The following is a 22,053-nucleotide window of genomic DNA, read 5'->3' as shown; positions in this document are numbered from 1 at the left end:
GGGGCCTAGCCAAAGGCATATCAGATCTATAACTCATCAGATATCAGAGGTTTCAATGAACTACAACAACCGTATTAAACTAAATTATTCTTCTTCTTAAAATGATTTTAACTGGACTCCGGTGAGTCCCGATTCCTCTTGGGTACTCTACTTCTGTTCTAGACCAGAAGAGAAATATCTGAACAACCATTGGAGTGGAGAGCCATCTGGCTCGTACTACAGGATTTTTGGGAGCCACTGTAGAAGGCATTCTAATGGGAACAGTGTCATTCTTTTCTTGGGTAAACCTCTGTTTTTCTATTTTGTTTTTAAGTTCACAGCAGAATATGATATTGCATAAGCACATACACACAAAACTGAAAATACATGATTTAAGAAACACTTTCCTAATCAAGTAAAATACAGGTTAGTATTTAAAGCTATGTTCAATAGTTATTGAGCAGTATGGGAAATAGAAATAAGGGATAAGCAGTTTATTAAACTAATTTAATCTAAGATTGAACGTTGAGTGTGAAATGAACATACAAAACATTAATAAGCTTCCTAAATATCTTTCAAATTTATCATCTCTTTATTCTTCATTGTTTAGGTTTAGGTACTCATTGTTTGGCTTGCCTGTTGGGGCAACCAGCTAATTATATTCATCTCTAGCTTTGTTCTTCTTTTTCCTATCTCTATCTCTATTTTCCTCCCAGAATGACTGAGGACACTCTGGTTGACTCCCTCAAAATTATCCTACTACACATGATTTGTCTGAATCCTTCATGGTAATCCCATTCCCTTTGCTATTACTCAATTCAGAGATGAGCAGACCTGAGGCAATTAAGCCAAGTGAAGTAAAGAGAGGTCTCCTTGTAGCTTCTGAGAAAGGCCAGTTTCTCCTGCTGGATGTGAACTGGAAATTATGCTGCCTAAGCCATTTTATGATCATGAGATGATTCCTGATTGATTTAGCAGTTTGAGTTGGGGGTGGGGGGAAGGGCTGTAATTTGCTGCAGGAAATATTCTAATGAAAATAATTATATAAATGAAAAGTTTGATCCAGAAACATTGTTGTTAAAAACGCTGCAAGAGCATCCTGGTATCTATAGACTAAATTCAAAATTCTTTAATAAGGCATAGTTAAGCCCCATTAAGATCTGGTCTCAATGTCCTTCTACAGCCTCATTTCCTGCCACTCTCCTCCACATATTATCCTACAGGAATTCCACAAACATGCTGTTCCTTTGGCTCCTGGCAGAGTTTTAGGTTGACACCAAACTACAGATTTTTGTTTTTGGAATTAATTATCTATTTTGAAAGGATTTAGGGAAAATAGGTAAATAAGGAGATTAAAATCATCAGCCATTACAATCTATTTCCTTTCATCACTTTGTTTAGTGAGCGTGTTTTTGCCCTTTATTATTTTAATGAAATATATTGCATTGATTGATTTTGGTATGTTAAACTAACTTTGAATTACTATAATAAATCTCACTTGGCCCTGTTGTATAATCATATTTATATGTTGCTGGATTTGGTTTGCTAGTTTTTTGTCGAAGATTTTTGTACCCCCAGCCTGTAAGCAGCAGTGGGCTCTGGCATTACACTGGTTCCCCACTTCTGTAGGTTTCATGCTGGACGTAAAGCCTGCATTTGCTGTTGAGCCACCCTGTTTATGTGTGTGTGTGTGTGTGTGTGTGTTTGTGTGTGTGTCTTTCTTTAACCCTTCCCTTCCCTTCAAAACCTAACACCTCCTAGTTTGTTTTTCTTTTTTAATATTGGTTTGACTATTTCGGGTCTTTTCCATGTTCATATGAATGTCAGGATAAGCTTGTCAATTTCTGAAAAATGCCAGCTGTAATTTAACAGGGGTTGTGTTAAATTGTATATTAAGTTGGGGAGTATTACCATCCTAATATTGTCTTTGAATATTGTCTTTTATCTATGAACATGGGATGCCTTTTCATTTGTTTGTATCTTCTTACATTTCTTTCAGTAATGTTTTGGAGTTTGTGGTAGACAAGTCTCACACTTCTTTTTAAAAATTTATTCCTAGATGTGAAGTATATGTATATTTATTCCTTTTGATGTTACTGTAACTGTGTTTTTGTATACAAAAATATGACTGGTTTTTGTATATGGGCCATATATTCTGACATTTTGTTAAACTTATTTATTAGTTCAGATTTTTATGGATTTTTTAGCATTTTATACAAGATCACATAATGTCATCTGTAAAAAGTGTTAGTTTTAATTTTTCCTGGATCAAACTAAATTATTTTGTTTATTTTTTATTGCCTGATTTTCCTGGGTAGAACCTACAATACAATGTTGAATATAAGTGACAAGATATCTTGTTTCTTATCTTAGAAGAAAATGATTCAGTGTCTCTTTATCAAATATTATGTTAATAAATTTTTAATAAATTCCCATATTTAGGTTGAGAAAATTCCATTCTATTCCTAGTTTTTCAATTTTTTTAATCATAAAAGAGTGTTCAATTTTCTTAAATCCTTCTATGTCTTTTGAGGTGATCATGTGGTTTCTGGCTTTTATTGTATTAGTAAGGTGTAATACATTGATTAGTTTTCATATATTGAACCAGTTCTGTACTCTTAGGATAAATTCTAACTGGTCATGATATATAATACTTTTTGTATGTTGCTAGATTCCATTTGTTAATAGTTTTTGAGGATTTATGCATCTATATTCATAATGGGTATTAGTCTATAGTTTCCTTTTATTATAATGTCTTTGTTTTATTTTAGTACCAAACTAGTGCTAGCCTTATAAAATGAGTTAGGAAGTATTGATTCCTCCTCTATTTTTTTTTTTGGAAAAAGTTTGTGAATAACTAGTATTAATGCTTTAAACCTTTGGTAGAGTTCACAATGTAGCTATCTGAGTTTTTGATTATTAATTTGATTCTTTAACATGTGATACGTATATTTAGGTTTCTATTTCTTCTTGAGTCAGTTTCAGTCATTTGTGTATTTCTAGAAATTTGTCCATTTCATGTAGGTTATCTAATTTGTTGGCATATGATTGTTCAATATTTTTACTTCTATAACATTGTTAGTAATATTCTTTCTTCATACTTATAGTAAATTAAGTCTTCTTTCTTTTTTCTTGGTCAGTGTGGTTAATGGTTTGTTATTTTGAGATTCTTTTTAAAGAAGGAACTTTTGGTTTTATTGCTTTTCTCTATTGTTTTCCTATCTTCTATTTCATTTATTTCTGCTCTAGTCTTTATTATTTTCACTTTAGGTTTAGTTTTCTCTTCCTGATTTTTTAAGGAGGAAAGTTGGGTTTTTGATTTGAGATACTTATTCAAAATATAGTCTTTATAGCTATACATTTTCCAATATTTCTTCACAAACTCACTGTGCCAATTTTTTCTTTCTCTCTTCTTTCCTTATGTGATCACCATTATGCACATTTTGGTATGCTTGCTGGTGTTTCAAAGGTGTCTGAAGCTCTGTTCATTTTTCTTCATTCTGTTTCATAAATTAGGTAATTTAAATTGACCTACTGTCAAGTTTGTGGATAATTTCTTCTGCCAACTCAAATTTTCTGTTGAGATCCTTGAGTAAAATTTTTATTTTAGTTATTATAATTTTCTGCTCTACAATTTCTATTTGGTTCTTTTTGAAAAATAGTTTCTATTTTATATCGTTATTAATATTCTCTTTTTGGTGAGACATTGTGTTTATACTTTTAGTTTTTTTAGACATGGTTTTTAAAAGTTCTTTGTGCTTATTTATACTTGCTGACTTAAAATACTGTTTTTTTTCTAGAAATCTCAGCATTTAGACTTTTTTGGGGAAAATTTTTATTGACTGTTTTTTCTCCCGTATTTAAGCCATATTTCTCTGTTTCCTTGCATATTTTATATTTTTACTTGTTAAAAATTGAACATTTAAAATAACATAGTGTGTCAACATTGTAAATCATAGCCCTCTAGGGGTTGGTTTTATCATTGTCTTTGTTACTCTGCTTTGTTAACTTGGTGGTCAGCTAGTGATTGGACATAGATTTCCTTACTTCTCTCAAACCAGTAAGTTTCCTAGACTTTGCTGAGAGATTGTGTGTGTGCGTGTTTGCATGTGTTTGTGTTGGGGTAAGGTTTTAAAGCTCTGGGAGAGTTTGCAACTCTACCTTAGCTATCGCTTCTTGCTTTTATTGTAAAAGCAGGAGATGGTTTGTGAGGGATGGGAATAGGACAAGTTACAATACCACAAAGCTCACTGTTCTTCCCATGATTCGGCCATTTCACTGGAATGGTCGATTTGGATTTTCTTCAGGTCAGCCAGAGGTGGGAGGTTAGGACATTTTGCAGGTCTTTTCTTGGCATGTACACATCCCTGCATATGCATGTGACCTTTTACGTTTCCAGATATGTCACAATTTCAAAATATTCTATGGACATCTGACTGCTCAGATTTTTTCTTTTAAATGTGAATTTTTGTTTGGCACAACTGTTATCTCTGCCTCAGGCAGCTGTGATGTTAAATGCTACTGATTGTTCTGACAAATATCCCAGAAAGAAAAGCTGTTTACAGGGACTGAGTTCTGAATGAAATCAAATTAAAAAGAGTCTTGCCAGTGGGGATGTCTGGGGAACTGCCAGACAAATTAGCAACAATTCTCTGAGAATGCGGCTTTTTTGGGGCACTTAAATCCAATTTTGTCCTTTCCTGTGGTTGTTAGGCTGTTTTGTTTTTTTTCCCACAGGTACTATGGTTGCAAGGTTGTTACTTTTAAAGGCTACTGAGGAGATGTGGTAAGACGGATGGGAATAGGGCATGCTGCAATACCATAGAGCTCACTGTTCTTACCATGATTTGGCCATTTAACTTGAATAAATGCTTATTTAATTGTCGCAGGTCTTTGACTAATTTCTGAAGTTCTGAAAAAGTTGATTTTGACACCTTTTTCAGTATTCTCATTGCTTTTATTGAGGAATGGGTTTTTGGAGGTTCTTACTATTCTATTCTAGAAGTACTCTTTTCAGTGTCCTCTAAAGTGTTTATTTTTGAAAGGAGCTGGGCACATTCCTCAGCCCCGGGCTCAAAACTCCCTGAGCCCAGTACAAACACCACCTGGAAAGTCTCCGATAAGGAGACAGCCGTTCAAGGTTACTGAAAGCGCGGGAGCCAAAAGAATTTCTTTGTTCCCCTGCAACTTTCGGGCTATAAAAAGCAAACGCTCGCATTGTTCGGGGCCCTCTTGTATACTGTGTAAAGGAGGGACCAAGTTCGAACTTGTAGTAAAGATCCTTGCCGCTTGGCTTTGACTCTGGACTCTGGTGGTCTTCTTTGGGGAACAAACAGTCTGGGCATAACATCTTCTGAAGGCATTTGATATTCCAAATGTTGGAAACAACATTTCAGAACTAAATTTGAATTTTTGGGTTTATAGCAGTCAGTATCCCCATATCACAAGTATGATCTCTGAAACCTTTTTAGTCTATATATTCCCTCTATTAATCTCCTGGGAGATGTTAAGTCTAAAAGACTTCTACATAGTTGTGCCAGGGCAGGTTGTTTGACTTCAGTTCCACACAATATTAAGCAGAAGACATTTCAGCATGTTTTCAGATACTCTTGACCTTACTTTTGAAGCAACACTCTTGTTTGCCAAGTCTAAACTTTGAACTCTCAGAGAGGGTCCTTATAATAAACTGACTTTATCTTGATTTGACTGCCAGAAACAAAGTTACTCACTTTCTTCAGTGTGTTTTTCATGATGAAATGTTCTTGCAACCCACTGGATGATTATGATTACAATGGTCATCTCTAAGATGGTGCAGAGTAGTAAATATTGTAAAAGCACCATACCAACTATCTGAATAAAATTATTCATATTAATTAACCATTTAAAATGATATAAGGTCAACATTTAGAAAATTGGGAGTAATATTCATCCTAGCAGTCTCACACAATTATGATTTTTTTGGGTATTTTCATAACAACTAAGTATGTTTTAAATTTATTGAGTACTTACATATTGTCCTCCTGTATTCATTTCCTAGGGCAATATAATAAAGTACCACAAACTGGGTGGCTTAACACAACAGAAGTTTATTGACTTATGGGTTTGGATGCCAAAAGTTCAAAATAAATTGGCAGGATCATGCTCTTTCTGAGGCATATAGGAGAGAATCCTCCCTTGTCTCATCCAGGTTCTGGTAGCCCCAGGTGTTCCTTGACTTGTAATAGCATAACTCCTATCTCTTCTTCTATGTTCAGATGGTGATATGGTTCATCTCTGTGTCCCCACTCAAATCTCATTTCAAACTGTAATTCCCAACTGTTGAGGGGGGGATCTGATGGGAGGTGATTAGATTATGGGGGCGGTCTTCCCCATGCTGTTCTCATGATAGTGAGTGAGTTCTCATGAGATCTGATGGTTGAAAAGTCTGTGGAAGTTCCCCCTTTACTCTGTCTCTCCTGCCTTCTTGTGAAGAAACTTGTTTCTCTATTGCCTTCCACCATGATTGTATGTTTCCTGAGGCTTCCCCAACCATGTGAAACTGTGAGCCAGTTAACCCTCTTTACTTGATAAATTACCCAGTCTCAGTCTAGCAATGTGAAAATGGACTAACACAGGAAATTGGTACCAGGAGTGGGGTACTGGTATAAAGATAACCTGAAAATGTGGAAGCAACTTTGGAACTGGGTAATAGGCAGAAGTTGGAACAGTTTGGAGGGCTCAAAAGAAGACAGAAAGATGTGGGAAAGTTTGGAACTTCCTAGAGACTTGTTGAACGCTTTTGACTAAAATGCTGAGAGTGATATGGACAATGAAGACCAGGCTGAGGTGGGCTCAGATGAAGATGAGGAACATTTTGCGAACTGGAGCAAAGGTCAGTCTTGCTATGCTTTAGCAAAGAGACTGGTGGCATTTTGCCCCTGCCCTAGAGATTTGTGGAACTTTGAACTTGAGAAAGATGATTTAGAGTATCCGGTGGAAGAAATTTCTAAGCAGCAAAGTGTTTAAGAGGTGACCTGTTTTTTTCTAGAAGTGTATTCACATATGTGTGAACAAAGAGATTATCTGAAACTGGAAGTTGTTTTTAAAAGGGAAACAAAGCATAGAAATTTGGAAAATTTGCAGCCTGGTATGTGGTAGAAAAGAAAAACTCATTTTCTGGGGATAAATTCAAACCCACTGCAGAAATTTGCATAAGTAACAAGGAACCAAATATTAATAGCCAAGACAAAGGGGAAAATGTCTCCAGGGCATGTCAAACATCTTCACTGCAGCCCCTCCCATCATAGGCCTGGAGTCCTAGGAGGAAAAAAATGGTTTTGTGGGCCAGGCCCAGGGCCCCTGCTGCTGCTCTGTGCAATCTTGGGACTTGGGGCCCTGCTTCCCAGCTGCACCAGCTCCAGCTGCGGCTAAAAGGGCCAAGGTACAGCTTGGGCTGTTGGTTCAGAAGGAGCAAGCCCCAAGCCTTGGTGGCTTTCATGTGGTGTTGGGCCTCTGAGTGCACAGAGGTCAGGAGTTGAGGCTTGGTGGGTTCCACCTAGATTTCAGAGGATGTATGAAAATGCCTGGATGTCCAGGAAGAAGCCTGTGACAGGGGTAGAGCCCTCATGGAGAACATCTACTAGGGAACTGCAGAGGGGAAATGTGGGGTTGAGGCCCCCACAGTGTCCCCACTGGGGCACTGCCCATTAGACCTGTGAGAAGAGGGCCACCATTCTCCAGACCCAAGAATGGTAAATCCACTGACAGCCTCCACAATGAACCTGGAAAAGCTGCAGGCACTCAACATCAGCCTATGAAAGCAGTTGCAGGGGTTTTACCCTGCAGAGCCACAGGGGTGCAGCTGCCCAAGGCCTTGGGAGTCCACCTCTTGCATCTGTGTGCTCCGGATGTGAGATATGGAGCCAAAGGAGATCACTTTGAAGCTTTAGGATTTAATAACTGCCCTGCTGGGTTTCAGACTTGCATGGGACCTGTGGCCCCTTTGTTTTGGCCAATTTTTCCCATTTGGAATGGAAACATTTACCTGATGCCTGTACCCCCATTGTACCTTGGAAGTAACTAACTTGTTTTTGATTTTAGAGGCTCAGTGGAAGGAAATTTCCTTGTCTCAGATGAGACTTTAAACTTAGACTTTTGAATTAATACTGGAATGAGTTAAGACTTTGAGGGACTGCTGGGAGGGCATGATTGTGTTTTGAAATGTGAGAAGGAGATGAAATTTGGGAGGGGCCAGGGATAGAATAACATGGTTTGGCTCTGTGTCCCCACCCAAATCTCATCTCGAATTGTAATCCCCATGTGTTGAGGGAGGGATCTGGTGGGAGGTGATTGGATCATGGGAGTGGCTCCCCCATGCTGTTTCGTGATAGTGAGTGAGTTCTCATGAGAGATGATGGTTTAAAAGTCTGTAGCTGTTCCCCTTTTGCTCTCTCTCCTGCCTCTTGTGAAGAAGGTACTTGCTTCTCCTTTGCCTTCCATCATGATTATAAGTTTTCTGAGGTCTCCCGAGCCATGCAAAACTCCCAAGCCATGCAAAAAATTACCCAGTCTCAGTCAGTTCTTTATAACAGTGTAAAAATGGACTAATACACAGTGTCATCCTCCTTATGTACCTATGTCCAAATTTCTCTCCTCTTGTAAGAATACTAATCATACTGGATTAATGACCTACCTACCTCATCTTAATTTAGCTGATTATACCTGGAATAATCCCATTCCCCCAAAATGTCACATTCTGAGGTGCCATTGGTTAGGACTGCAACACATATGTTTTGGTGACACAAGTCAACCCTTAACAGTCTGCTTCTAATTCCCCTCAATTCATGTCCTTCCCATGTGCAAAATAGATTCAGCTAATTTCAACATCTCCAAAAGTTGTAACCCACTCCAGAATCAACACTATGTCCAAACTTGTCCTAAATATTATAAAATCAAAAATCCTCAAATCTCATCATCTAAATCAGTTATAGCATCTAGATTCATGCTATAAATAATCAAGTATAGCATGATTTATCTTGGGGCAAAATTCCTCACTATCTGTGGACTTGTGAAGCCAGAAAACTAGTAATCTACTTCTAAAATACAATGGTGGGACTGGCAGAGGTTAGACATTTCCATTTCCAATAGAGAAAATAAGAAAGAAGTGATTCAAGGTCCCACAAATATTGGTGGATAATACAAAAGGGTACAGTATTCTAAGATTGAGGAGAGCTGAGCAGGAGATCATTGAAGCAGAATATGACCCACCTGAGCTGAATGTAAGGGGAGCATGTTGACAGTACAGTGCCCCAGGGTCTACAGCCCTTTCTGGTTTTAAGCCCATTACCTGACCACTTTATGATTGAGCTTTGATTCAAACTGTTTACAGACACAGGCAGAACATGGACCTCTCATATATCAGCAAACTCAGAATGTATTTGTTAGAACCCTGGGTGGGTTGTGGTAATGTTGAACTATTCTGGAATGGTTTTTGGGTCCATCATTTGAGTCTCATTAGCTTCAGGCTAGTTATCATCACCTTAGGACACTTTTGTCGATTCTTCTTCCCTTGGGGAAGATGTGGTCAATGTATTTTCCTTTTTCTATTAGGAAGAAGCAACACTAGTCATTTATTAACCCAAGTAGGACTTAGTCCTTACCCCCATTGCTTTGGTGCCTTCTTTTAGGATAAATCTTCTTGGCATTTTAACAAAGATATAGTATAGAAGTTATAGAGGATGAATGGACTCCTTTTCTGTAGAGAAATATAGAGAACAAGTAATACTAATTATTATTTTGAGATAAGGCACTTGAAATGGAAGCCTCTGATTTTCCACTACTTAGCAATTCCTTGCAAAAAGCTTTTTGCGTCAACCCACTAATACTATTCTCTGCTAAATAGCAATAACTTCCTGGCAAAAAGCCAAAAGCTACCTCTTAGATTTTGTTCTTCTATAATGACCTTTAAATGACACTGGGTAGATACCTTTTGATGTAGTTGACCCACTCCCATTATTTTCATCTTTCCTAGAGATGTAAACTGTAACAGAAGAATGTAAAATGTGGTATGGGGTGTAAAAGTGTAGAGGTTTTGTATACAAGTGAAGTTGAGTTGTCATCATCTTAAAATAGGTATACCTATGAGATTTTTTATTTAAGCCTCATGGTAAATACAAAAGAAAGCCTATAACAGCAACCTACAGAATGGGAGAAAATCTTTGCAATCTACCCATCTGACAAAGGGCTGCTATTCAGATTCTACAAAGAGCTTAAAAAAATTTACAAGAAAAAAAAACCCCATCAAAAAGTGGGCAAAGGATATGAACAGACACTTCTCAAAAGAAGACATTTATGCAGCCAACAGACATGAAAAAATGCTCATCATCACTGGTCATCAGAGAAATGCAAATCAAAACCACAATGTGATACCATCTCATAACAGTTAGAATGGCAAGCCTTAAAAAGTCAGGAAACAACAGATGCTGGAGAGGATGTGGAGAAATAGAAATGCTTTTACACTGTTGGTGGGAGTGTAAATTAGTTCAACCATTGTGGAAGACAGTGTGGCAATTCCTCAAGGACCTAGAACTAGAAATACCATTTGATCCAGCAATCCCACTACTGGGTATACACCCAAAGGGTTATAAATCATGCTACTATAAAGACACATGTACATGTATGTTTATTGTGGCACTATTCACAATAGCAAAGACTTGGAACCAACCCAAATGTCCATCAATGATAGACTGGATTAAGAAAATGTGGCATATATACACCATGGAATACTATGCAGCCATAAAAAAGGATGAGTTCATGTCCTTTGCTGGGACATGGATGAAGCTGGAAACCATCATTCTCAGCAAACTATCACAAGTACAGAAAACCAAACACCTCATGTTCTCACTCATAGGTGGGAGTTGAACAATGAGAACACACGGGGATAGGGTGGGGAATATCACACATTGGGACCTGTTGGGGAGTAAGGGGCTATGGGAGGGATAGCATTAAGAGATATACCTAATGTAAATGATGAGTTGATGGCTGCAGCAAACCAACATGGCACATGTGTACCTACGTAACAAACTTTCACGCTGTGCACATGTACCCTAGAACTTAAAGTATAATAATAAAAAAACCAAAACACCGAAAAACAAAACAAAACAAAACAAAACAAAAAAAAGAAAGCCTATAGCAGATATAAAAAAGATAAAAAAAATCAAAGCCTATCACTACAAAAATTCAACACATCACAAAGGAAGCCAGAAAGATTGGAAGAACAAGGAAACTATAAAATGGTCAGTAAACAAATACTGAAATGGCAATACTAAGTCTTCATTTGTCAAACATTACCTTAAATGTAAATAGATTAAATTCTCCAATCAAAAGACAGAATGGTTGAATGAATAAACAAATAAGACCCAACTCTATGGAACCTGTAAGAGACTCACTTCACTTTTAAATACACTCTTAGACTAAAAGTGAAGGGATGGAAAAAGATATTCCATACAAAGGGAAACCAGAGCATGCATAGCTACCTTACATGTGTCAAGATAGACTTTAAGTAAAAAATCATAAAAAGAGACAAAGTAATTAGGTAATGATAAAGGGGTCAATTCATCAAAAGGACATAACAATTGTAAAAATATATGCACTCAACATTGGAGAACCATATAAATGTGTGCATATATATAATATTAATAGATATGAAAGAAGCAATAAACTGCAATTCAATAATAGTAGGCAACTCCAATATCCCACTTTCAGCAATGGACAGATCATCCAGACAGAAAATCATTAAGGAAATTCTGGACTTGAACTAAACTGTAGACCTAATAGACCTAATATACAAATATAGAACATTTCATCCAGTAGCAGCAGAATACACATTCTTCCCAAGTGCTCCTGGAGCATTCTCCAGGATACATTATATATTAGGCTCCTCTCAAGCAAGTTGTATTAGTCCATTTTGTGCTGTAATAGAATACCAAAGACTGTGTAATTTATTGGCTTGAAGTTTTGGAAGCTGGGAAGTCTAAGATTGAGGAGTTGGCATCTGGCAAGGGTCTTACTGTTGCGTCATCTCATGGTGGAAGGGCAAAGAGATGGTGAGAGATAGAGAGCCAAAAGAGGACCAAACTCTCCCTTTTATAACGAACCGATTCCTTCAATGACAAACCCACTCCAGTGATAAAGGCATTAATCCATTCATGAGAGCAGAGACATCATGGATGACTCAGTCTTAAAGGTCTTGCCTCTTAATATTGATACAATGGCAAGTAAATTTCAACATGATTTCGGAGGGGACAAACTTTCAAACCATAGCATTTATCCCACAGCCCCCCAAAACATATGTCCTCACGTAAAAAATGCAGTCATCCTATCCCTAGAGACCCCAAATCTTAACTTGTTCCAGCAACAGCTCAAAAGTCAAAAGTCCAGAGTATCATCTAAATCAGATATAGGCATGAGATTCAAGGCACTATTCATCCTGAGGTAAGTTTCCCTCCAGCTATGAGCCTATGAAATTGAATAAGTTTTGTGCTTCCAAAATACAATGGTGTGACAGGCATAGGATAGACATTTTCATTCTAAAAGGGAAGAATAGCAACAAAGAAAAACTCAACTAGGTAAAGAATGTTAAATATCAAGTCTACATAATAATTTTGCTTGACTCCATGTTCCACCTCCTGGACACATTGGCATCCAGATAGGAAATCAACCCTAAAAGTAGAAAACCCCATAGACATGATGACATGATCCTATATATAGAAAATCCAATAGATGCCACCAAAAAACTATTAGAACTAATAAGCAAATTCAGTAAGATTTCAAGGTTAAAAACCAACACGTGGCTGGGTGTAGTGGCTCACGTCTATAATCACAGCACTTTGGGAGGCCAAGGCAGGTGAATCACTTGAGGTCAGGAGATCGAGACCAGCCTGGCCAACATGGTGAAACCTTGCCTCTACTAAAAATACAAAAATTAGCTGGGCATAGTGGCACACATCTGTAATCCCAGCTACTCAGGAGGCTGAGGTATAAGGATCACTTGAAACTGGGAGGCAGAGGTTGCAGTGAGCCAAGATCGTGCCACTGCATTCCAGCCTGGGTGACAGAACAAGACTCTATTAAAAAGAGAAAAAGAAGAAGAAAAGAAAAAATCAACATGCAAAAATCAGAAGGTTTTCTTTGTACTAACAATGAACTATCCAAAAAATAAATTAAGGAAACAAACCCAGTTACAGTAGTATAAAAAATATGTAGAAACAAATTTAACCAAGGAGTTAAAAGATTTATATACTGAAAACTACAAACCATTGATAAAAGGAATTGAAAAAAACACAAATAAATGAAAACCTATTTCATGTTCATGGTTTGGATGAGTTAATGTTGTTGAAATATCCATACTACCAAAATCAGTCTATGGATTCAATGCAATCTCTATCAAAATTCAATCTATTTCTCAAAGAAATAGAGAAAAAACTCTGAAATTTGTATGGAATCACAAAAGACCCCAACTAGCCAAAGCAATCTTGAGCAAAATAAGCAAAGCTGAAGTCATCACACTACATAATCTTGAAATATATTACAAAGCTATAATAATCAAAACAACATGGTATTGCCATGAAAACAGACACAGTGACCAATGGAACAGACTGAAGAACTCAGAAATAAACCTGCACATTTATGGTCAACCGATTTTTGGCAAAGATGCCAAAAGCACACAATGGAGAACGGACAGCCTCTTCAATAAATGGTGTTGAGACAACTGGGTATCCACATGCAGAATAATGAAATTGGACCCTTTTCTCACACCATATATAAAAATCAACTCAAAATGCATTAAAGACCACTCTGCTTATCCTTTACTTCCTATTTGTACAGAGTCTGAACATTATCCGAAGGTGAGACCTTAGGATGTTTTCAGGTCTTTTCTGAGCATGTGTCTAGCCCAGGGCATGTCTGTGGCCCTCTAGATTATCAGAAATATGTGGGAGTTTGTTACTTAAAGCATCTCATTCCCTGGCCTTTTCTCCCAAACTTTTAAGTTAGTCTATTATTTGCCCCAACCATTATTCCTTTCCTCGGAAATCAATGACTATTATGTTTTTTCTTTTACATGTTTTTGACAAATGCCACTGCTTACCTGAGCTCTGGGATAGTTCTGTTTTAGGCGAGGTAAAGGCAGGTTCTCTGAGCAGTTTCTCTATGGAACCACCAGGCAGATCTAACAAGCAGCTGCAGCTCTTTGAGGATAAGATTTGTTTTGCTCTCTCTGTTACTGGGTACCTATACAGAGAATGAAGGCTGTTTTATTCAAGGGCACTGATGAGCTGGGAGTGGGAAATGAGACTAGGATAAATTAAAATGTCACAAAAATCTGTTTCCAACATTTAGTTGTGTTTTCTTGATCAAGCATTCCTTGGTTGCCACAAGTTTTGGTTAGTTTTCAGAGTTGTGAGAATGTTGCTTCTGAAAGTTTTTTCCAGTTTGTTAATTGCTTGGTGTTCCCCACTGTGCCATTTTCACTAATATCACCTCTAACCATGTCGTTTTAGATTGCTTTCACTGACATAAGTCTTATATCTTAGGAATGAGTCTGTTGGGTTCCCACATGCTCACTGCATTGGAGCTCTTCTCTAACCTTCTCCATGAGCTTTCCATATTCTGCACTTGGCTTTTGTCCCATTCCTAATTTAAACTTCTATTTCTCAGTGGAATTAAAATGGTGCCTAGAAATCCAATTGAAGTATCGTTAATATATATATCGTTTATATATATATCGGTAATATAACTGAAGTTATCTTGAATACCTCACTGTTCCCTTCCAACTTCCTCCCCTTTAGTCTTCCCCCAAAGCCAGTCCAACCCAGCTGAACCAAATCAACCAACCCATTAAAACATGGAAAACTCCAAATCCAAATCTATTATTATATTGAAGGGTGGGTGTAGAGATAGAAACGGTAGACAAAGATCACTGGCTGAGTTTGCAAGGAGCTCATTTTTTGCTTGGACTATTATGAAGACTTCTTACTCGGTCATCTGTCCTCTAATATTCATTATTCGTTTCATTGCTTCTTCAGCCTATTCCCCACATCTCAGCCACAGCAATTCTTCATATATCATCATATCATTTAAGAGGCTCCCTACTGACTTTGGAATAGTCTGCAAACATACAAGAGCCTTTCACGATGTGCCCTCTAGCTTCTTTTCCAGGCTAATTTATCAAACCACACTCTAGCCATTTCTGATCAGTTTCAGTTCCACCAATAAGTCATATTTTTTGTATGTTTCGTCATATTCATCTTTGTAACTGTAGATTCTAAGCACTATGCATGGTACTGTTTTTTTTTTTTTTTTTTTGGAGCTCAGTGACTGTCAAATAAATGTATAAGTACAACGAAGTTTCTATGTGTTCCTGCAGTTTGCAAACAACTAAACTGGCTGGATTTCATTTCATGCTATTTGAGGTCTTAGTATATGAGCTCATGGTATTCATAAAATTAGTATTAATAGATAATTTTAAAAAGTGTCTAGTACGTAACATTGTGCAATAAATGTAGCCATGATTGTAGTTTTATTACTACTGTTCTAAAGAGCAAGCTGAAACTCCAAATTTGAATGATAAGTCTGGAATGGAACGACTTAAAATCTAGGCTATGTGAATACACAAAATTCACTTCAGGGACCCTGCTGAACGTCTCAAGGTGATAAACAGAGATCTTTTAAAATAACTGACACTCAGTCTCAAGAGGATATCTTATGGCCACCTCAACCATTAGGAAGAGAAGGGAAAACCAACAGTGGTTTCAAACAAGAGCTCAAATTGGGCAGATGCTGAGAACTGCAGGCCTTGGTTTTTCATGGCAACTCATAAGGCCAAATCCCCCGCTGGGGTTTACTTAAATGGATGGAAGATTCTTTCAGGCAATGCCAGGTAAGCCTCCTAGACGCCTGTATCGTGCAGAAATGCGTAGGACAAGAGTGGATCGTCTCAACTATATGATGGTTGCTAGTAAAACATTCCTGGTGATGGGAGAACCCAGGACTAGGGAGTCGCGAATGGTAACCAGGTCAGGGCTTCGGGCACTCGCGTCACCCTCTTAGCACAGGGACAAGGGGGCATGGTTCTGCAGGCAGCGCCCTCAGCTGGGGGCCTGGCAACCCCGGGAGCCCGGTGGGTGCTTCCTCGGTGGCGCCCTTCATCCCCCCTCGCGGGGTTCTAACGCCCAAAAGCGCGGCTGTGCGAGAGACCCGCGCGGACACATGAGGCGCAGTGGGGCTTCCGTGGCTCCGCGGAGCCTGCAGGATCCCAAGACGAGGGTGGGGTAGGGGCTGACAACGATGCCGCCCTTTCCTGGCTGTGTGGGCTTTATCCTCTGTCCTTGGGCCGCGCACGCCAAGGGGGAAGAAGCTGTGCTTGACGTGTCAGCGGGCTGATCACGTGGCGGCCCCACTACTAACCCCAGAGATATCCCCGCTTAGAAGCAGCAACATTGTCAGAAGCTCCTTGCCGCTAAGAATCCTCTGCAAGATGTGGTGGATACAGCACTGCACTTAACTCCTTCGGTCCTCAGTTTATTCTGTAGAGTGGAGATGATACCTGCTTAGGTACTGGGCAAGCTCGAACTCATGCTATAGAATTTTGAAGACCAAAGCTGCTATACAAATATAGTCTATTGCTATAATTAGGTAATTTTGTTTCACTTTATTTTATTCTAAGTAAAAAAAAAAAAAAAAAAAAAGGGCCAACTATTTAGAAACGTCCCATAGGTGGGTTTCATGAGGGCAGATACCCTGTCTGACTTCCTTCCCCCGTGCTTAGCTTATTCATCCCTCTCTCCCCTCTAATGCTGGCAATCAACTCTCAGCAGTGTATAGCACTGTGTCTGGCACACAGTGAGAACGAGTGAATGAATGGATGAAGTGTAGAGCCAAAGGCTCCTTTGCTTATCAAACACCCTGATTCCCATATTAGAATGTGATCCATTCCGTGCTGCAGGGCATGCTATGTGACTAATCTAAGATGGGCACATCCAAAAATCCTTCTTTGGAATCTAATAGTCTAATGGGGGTACAGCTTTAGACCCTGCAAGTTCTTAGATAACCTAGGGTTGATGCAGAGGAGAGCGAATTGACTACATACAGATTCTTTTGGGGTGGGATAGTATCCCTAATTCATAATGTTCCAAAAAAAGAAAGTAAAGGACAAAAAGAATGCATGTAGGTAAAGCACTTACCTCACACCCAACGAATGCCCAACAAATGGTGCATAAATGTATATTTTTATTATGATACTGAAGAATCATATGTGTAAAACTTGCAAGTCCAGATTCTGAGAAAATCACAGCAGCATGGAATCCTAGTATAATAAAAGCAGCACAGTATCCTAATATGAAACATAAGACAACCTCCTACTTACTGTTCTCATCTCTGTGCTATTAGTCTGTTTGCAAAAGAGTTATAGGATTGCACCAATCTGTATTGGCAGAAGTCTGGGGATCATGTTTTGGAGGGGATTCTAATTTCATTACCATTGTCACTGATAGTTAAATGCCATCACTAGCCATCTGCCACTTTGGAATCCCATAATTCCCCGTTATGAGGATACTTGATTCCATTGCTGCACCACCCACTGTCATCTCTGGCTTACAAAATAGAGCCACCACAAAGTTCTTCAGTATGCCGCTAAACTGTCACCAGTATATGTCTTAATGCTCTGTGAAGACAGTGCCCTCTGGAACTTCTTAGAGAATATCACTGGGGTATGTTGCATATAAAAGATTCATTCTAAGATCCCCATTTCTTGGAATCTTTAAGCTCCTTCTAAAATATGCAAGGGAAGTTCGAATGTCATGTTAGATGACATTAACTGCAAGCCTGGCTCCAGTTAGTAACCAACAAGCTATTAAGTTGTTTCCAGGTACTTGAGCTAACATGTTAAATTTTAAACACTGGATAACTGCACCTTTGACAACGAGTTTTGATCTAATATTTCTAGAAAGTTTCCCAGACTCTTACCAAAACAGATTTATGCAGTCTAAAGAAAACTTTAACTTGGTGAAAATGATAAATGAAACCTACACTAAATCTTATGCAATATAGCTGTGTTAGTCAGTTTGGGTTGGTACAACAAAGTACCATGGATTGGATGGCTTATAAACAACAGAAACTTATTTCTCACGGTTCTGGATGGTGTCAGCATGGATGAATTCTGGTGAGGGCCCTCTTCCAGGTTGCTGACTGCCAACTTCTTGTATTCTCACACAGTGAAGTGAGAGCCAGTGAACTTTTTGGCCTTTTCTTATGAGGCCACTAATCCTATCCCATTGCAATAGGATCCTATCCATGAGGGCTTCATCCTCATGGCCTAATCACTTCTCAGAGGCCTCACTTTCAAACACCATCACTTTAGGGGTTAGATTTCAACATATGAATTTTGGGTAGACACATTGGGTCCATAACATGAGATTCATTCTCTTTAAGACAGGAAGAAACCTGAGATGCCTTCTATTACTGTTACTATTTATCATTAAACTGGCCAATGCTGAAAGAAAATAGTAATAAATAGTGAAAGGTTTGGAAACTAGGTAGTAAAGTGATATGAACAATATGATCACTTATTTTGAAAGTTCAGTGGTGTCTGCCAAAAAACTACTAAAACTAAGAAGATAGTCTATCTAGGTTTTCAAATCCAAAATCAACCCACAAAAGCCATTATCAGTTTTTCGACACCAGTGGTAACCAACTACAAAATGTAATGAGTAAGAAAACATCCATAATAGCAAAAACTATAAATTATCCAGGGATTAATTTAACCAAGTATATATAAAACCTTTGTGAAGGAAACTTTAAAAGTCTAATAGTGGAAGATGATCTGAATGAATGGAGAGACAGTCCATGCTCTTGGATGGACATCAGTATTATAATGATGTCAATTCTCCCCAAATTAATGTATTAATTCTGTGAAAAATTTAAGTTGAATTTTTTGAGAAACTTGATAAACTCTAAAATTTTAAGGAATAAATGTTTGTGAATACTAAGTTAACCTTAAAAAAGAAGGACATAGAAGGGTCAGATTGTTCTATACATTATTAAGATATATATGTGGGAAAGATAACAAAACTTCATGGCAAGAGATGAATTGTTTAGCAGATATTATTGAGAAAACCATTTTGCTAACTAGAGATAAATAAACGTAGATTACTACCTATCATCACATATAAACTGGATTGTAGATGGATGGGGGCTCTAAATATAGAAGGTAAAACTGAAGTTAATAGGAAGAAATGTAGCAGAATACCATGTGTAATAGGCATATGCAAGGATTCTGAAAAACTTTAAAATTAGTAACCATGTGGCAAATAATTTGTTAATTTGATTTCATTAACAAGAACTAACATTTTAACAATCACATAAATATATGATCATAATTATCGATAATCACAGAGATTCAGATTGAAAAGTAATGAGATATAAAAGTATAATACTTTATACTCATTAGCCTGTCAAAAGCTGGATAGTTCTGTTAAAAGATGTGGGTTTTGGGATTGCTTATGCTTTGCTTGGTAGGAATACATACTGTAGCAGCCGTTCTGGAATATCTATTTATTTAGTATTTAAGTAAACTAAATAGATGTAAACTATTTAATCCATAATTATACTCAGAGATAATTTTCTATATGAGATGCATGCATTCATTGCAGGTTTGTTCAAGGGATCAGGGAATTGGAGGCTATCTAGGTGTTCATCATTTAGAAGGCAGATAGGTAAAGGTGTGTTTTATGAAGTATTATGCGACATTTAACGTTAACAGGTTTGATATACTATTGGCAGCCTGGATGAATTATAAAAGTGTGGTGGTGAGTAACTAAGAGAAGGACATGTGTTTATGCACTGGCACACATGTGCACAGACACTATACCATCCACATGATTTAAATATATGTACACAAAAGAACATTATCTATTAAAAAATAGAAAAAAACCCATACATTAGATGAAAATGTTAGAAAGATGGCAGAAGAGGACACTTCGGGAATTATCCCCTCATAGAAACACAGATTTTGGCTAAACACTCATGATTGAGAATATATTGTGGGACCCCCAGAGCCTAGCTGAGATTTCAGCACCTCAGTGGAGCAAACAATCTGAGAATAGGTACATTGAAGAGGGTAAGAAAAGTTTTACTTTACCTGCATCACCCCTTCCCCAGGGCAGCATAGCTCCTTGCCAAGAAAGGCCTCTTAGGCCAGTCTCCATGGGGGAAAGTGAGAGTGGAGCGAGTGTCAGCTTCCCCAGCATTGTGAGATGCTGTCTAGGACTCCACTTCTCTGTTACTCTCCCTGAACCCTGAGGGGACTGGCAGTGTGAATCATCTGGAGATAGGTAGGAGCAGAGAAAAGGGGAAGGAGTACACAGAATTGGTGGTGTGGTTCTCAAGAGGTAGTGGCAGATCCTGCTAACCAGCTCTTGAACTCCACCAAGAGACCTGACCATAAACCCTGCAGAATGACTTGTCAGAGGGCTTCCCAAATAGCCGACACATTCTCCTAGCATTCTCCTAGCACCCTGGGAACCCTACCTTGAATAGTACCACACACATTCCCATGCACAGCACAGAATGGACTCCCACAGACAGCACTTGGATCTCAACAGCAGCTGTGGATCTTAGAAACTGGCTTGACACTTTTATGTATTAATCATATAAAGTAGCTTAAAATTAGAAAGTGGTTTTACAAAACCATTTATATTAAATACAAAGGAATGGTTCCTCATGAGGGGAGATATTTGAGAGTAGAGTGTAGAGATAAAGGAAATAAAAATAGGGTAGAGATTTAACAGATCTGATGCGATAATCTCAGTAAAATGTTTCATAAAATTCATATTGTGAAAAAACTATACAGTATCATTATTTGTAGCTAGGACATTAGGCATAAGGAATGCTATAATTCTTTGGAAACTGGACCTTCTGGAAAACTGAAGGCTGCACTGTTGTTAAAACATTTCATGTTAACCTAGTGGGCGTTAGTGTATGCAGTAACAGTAAGAATATGTATAATTGAAGTATGCCCTCTCTCTAATGGCAAGTTATGCAAATTTCAAGTGTTCATTGAGGAGAAATTACTCAGAAATAATGTATTTAGAGTACAGTATGTTTAGAACTATTATTGGTCTAGAGAAGATTATCTAGGCTATGGGGTGCTTATACTTCATGCTAATTTTACTCTTAATAATGACATACTGATTTCCTTGAGCCAGCATTTAAAATATTACCCTATCAACCTATGCTTCCTCCTTGCGTCCATCTTGCTTATTATGCTTACTTTGGAGAATCTGTCACCACTCCCGCAAGTTTTCTTGGGTGAAATAATTCCCTAACTCAAGACAACATGATCCAACTGAGAATGCTCAGTATCTCCATACAGAAAATATAACCAGAGTTATGTATTCTAATTTTTTTTTTTTTTGAGACGGAGTCTCGCTCTGTTGCCCAGGCTGGAGTGCAGTGGCGCAATCTCGGCTCACTGCAAGCTCCGCCTCCCGGATTCACGCCATTCTCCTGCCTCAGCCTCCCAAGTAATTGGGACTACAGGCGCCCGCCACCACGCCTGGCTAATTGTTTGTATTTTTAGTAGAGACGGGGTTTCACCGTGTTAGCCAGGATGGTCTCGATCTCCTGACCTCGTGATCCACCTGCCTCGGCCTCCCAAAGTGCTGGGATTACAGGCGCGAGCCACCGCACCCGGCCATGTGTTCTTAATTTTTAATTATAGAATGGGGGAAAGAAACTTTGAGACAAACTTCACTGTATGTTTTCTAGAAAGTCACTTGAACAAAATGACCATTTATTCACCATTAAACCTTTTCATCCCAGCCTGAGGTCATGACCGAAATGATGATTCATTCACCATGAAACTTTTTCATCCTGCACTGAGGTTATGATGATTCTGTTCTTTAATATGTAAGAAGGAGTCCCCTTGTGCCAATGAACCTGAGATAAGTTAAATATTAGAAGCTGATCATTAATATATCCTGAGTGGTCTTATTCTAAGTCATTGAAGTATCCTAATAAATGACTCTCCAAATTCTTCCC

General features: G+C 38.2%; 1 protein-coding gene across 6 annotated transcripts in view; it reads right to left on the bottom strand.

The window, feature by feature from the left end:
• LOC101009144 (membrane-spanning 4-domains subfamily A member 8-like) overlaps positions 1-22,053 on the bottom strand; it is a 60,663-nt gene that overhangs the window by 413 nt on the left and 38,197 nt on the right. For 3 of the 6 annotated variants that reach the window (XR_004177564.1, XR_004177565.1, XR_004177566.1), the window contains exons 7-8: positions 14,105-14,247; positions 9,618-9,712 (exon numbers count right to left, since the gene is read on the bottom strand). The gene's annotated coding sequence lies outside the window, so the exon portion shown is untranslated. Of the gene's footprint in view, positions 1-9,617; positions 9,713-14,099; positions 14,248-17,198; positions 17,321-22,053 lie in introns of those variants that run through there. The other 3 variants (XR_001894746.3, XR_001894747.3, XM_021925685.2) reach the window with 3 other exon arrangements.

Source organism: Papio anubis, chromosome 12 (assembly GCF_008728515.1).
Source record: "Papio anubis isolate 15944 chromosome 12, Panubis1.0, whole genome shotgun sequence".
NCBI lineage: Eukaryota > Metazoa > Chordata > Mammalia > Primates > Cercopithecidae > Papio > Papio anubis.
Note: the sequence above shows the minus strand (reverse complement) of the source record. Positions and strands in the feature narration are given on the sequence as shown.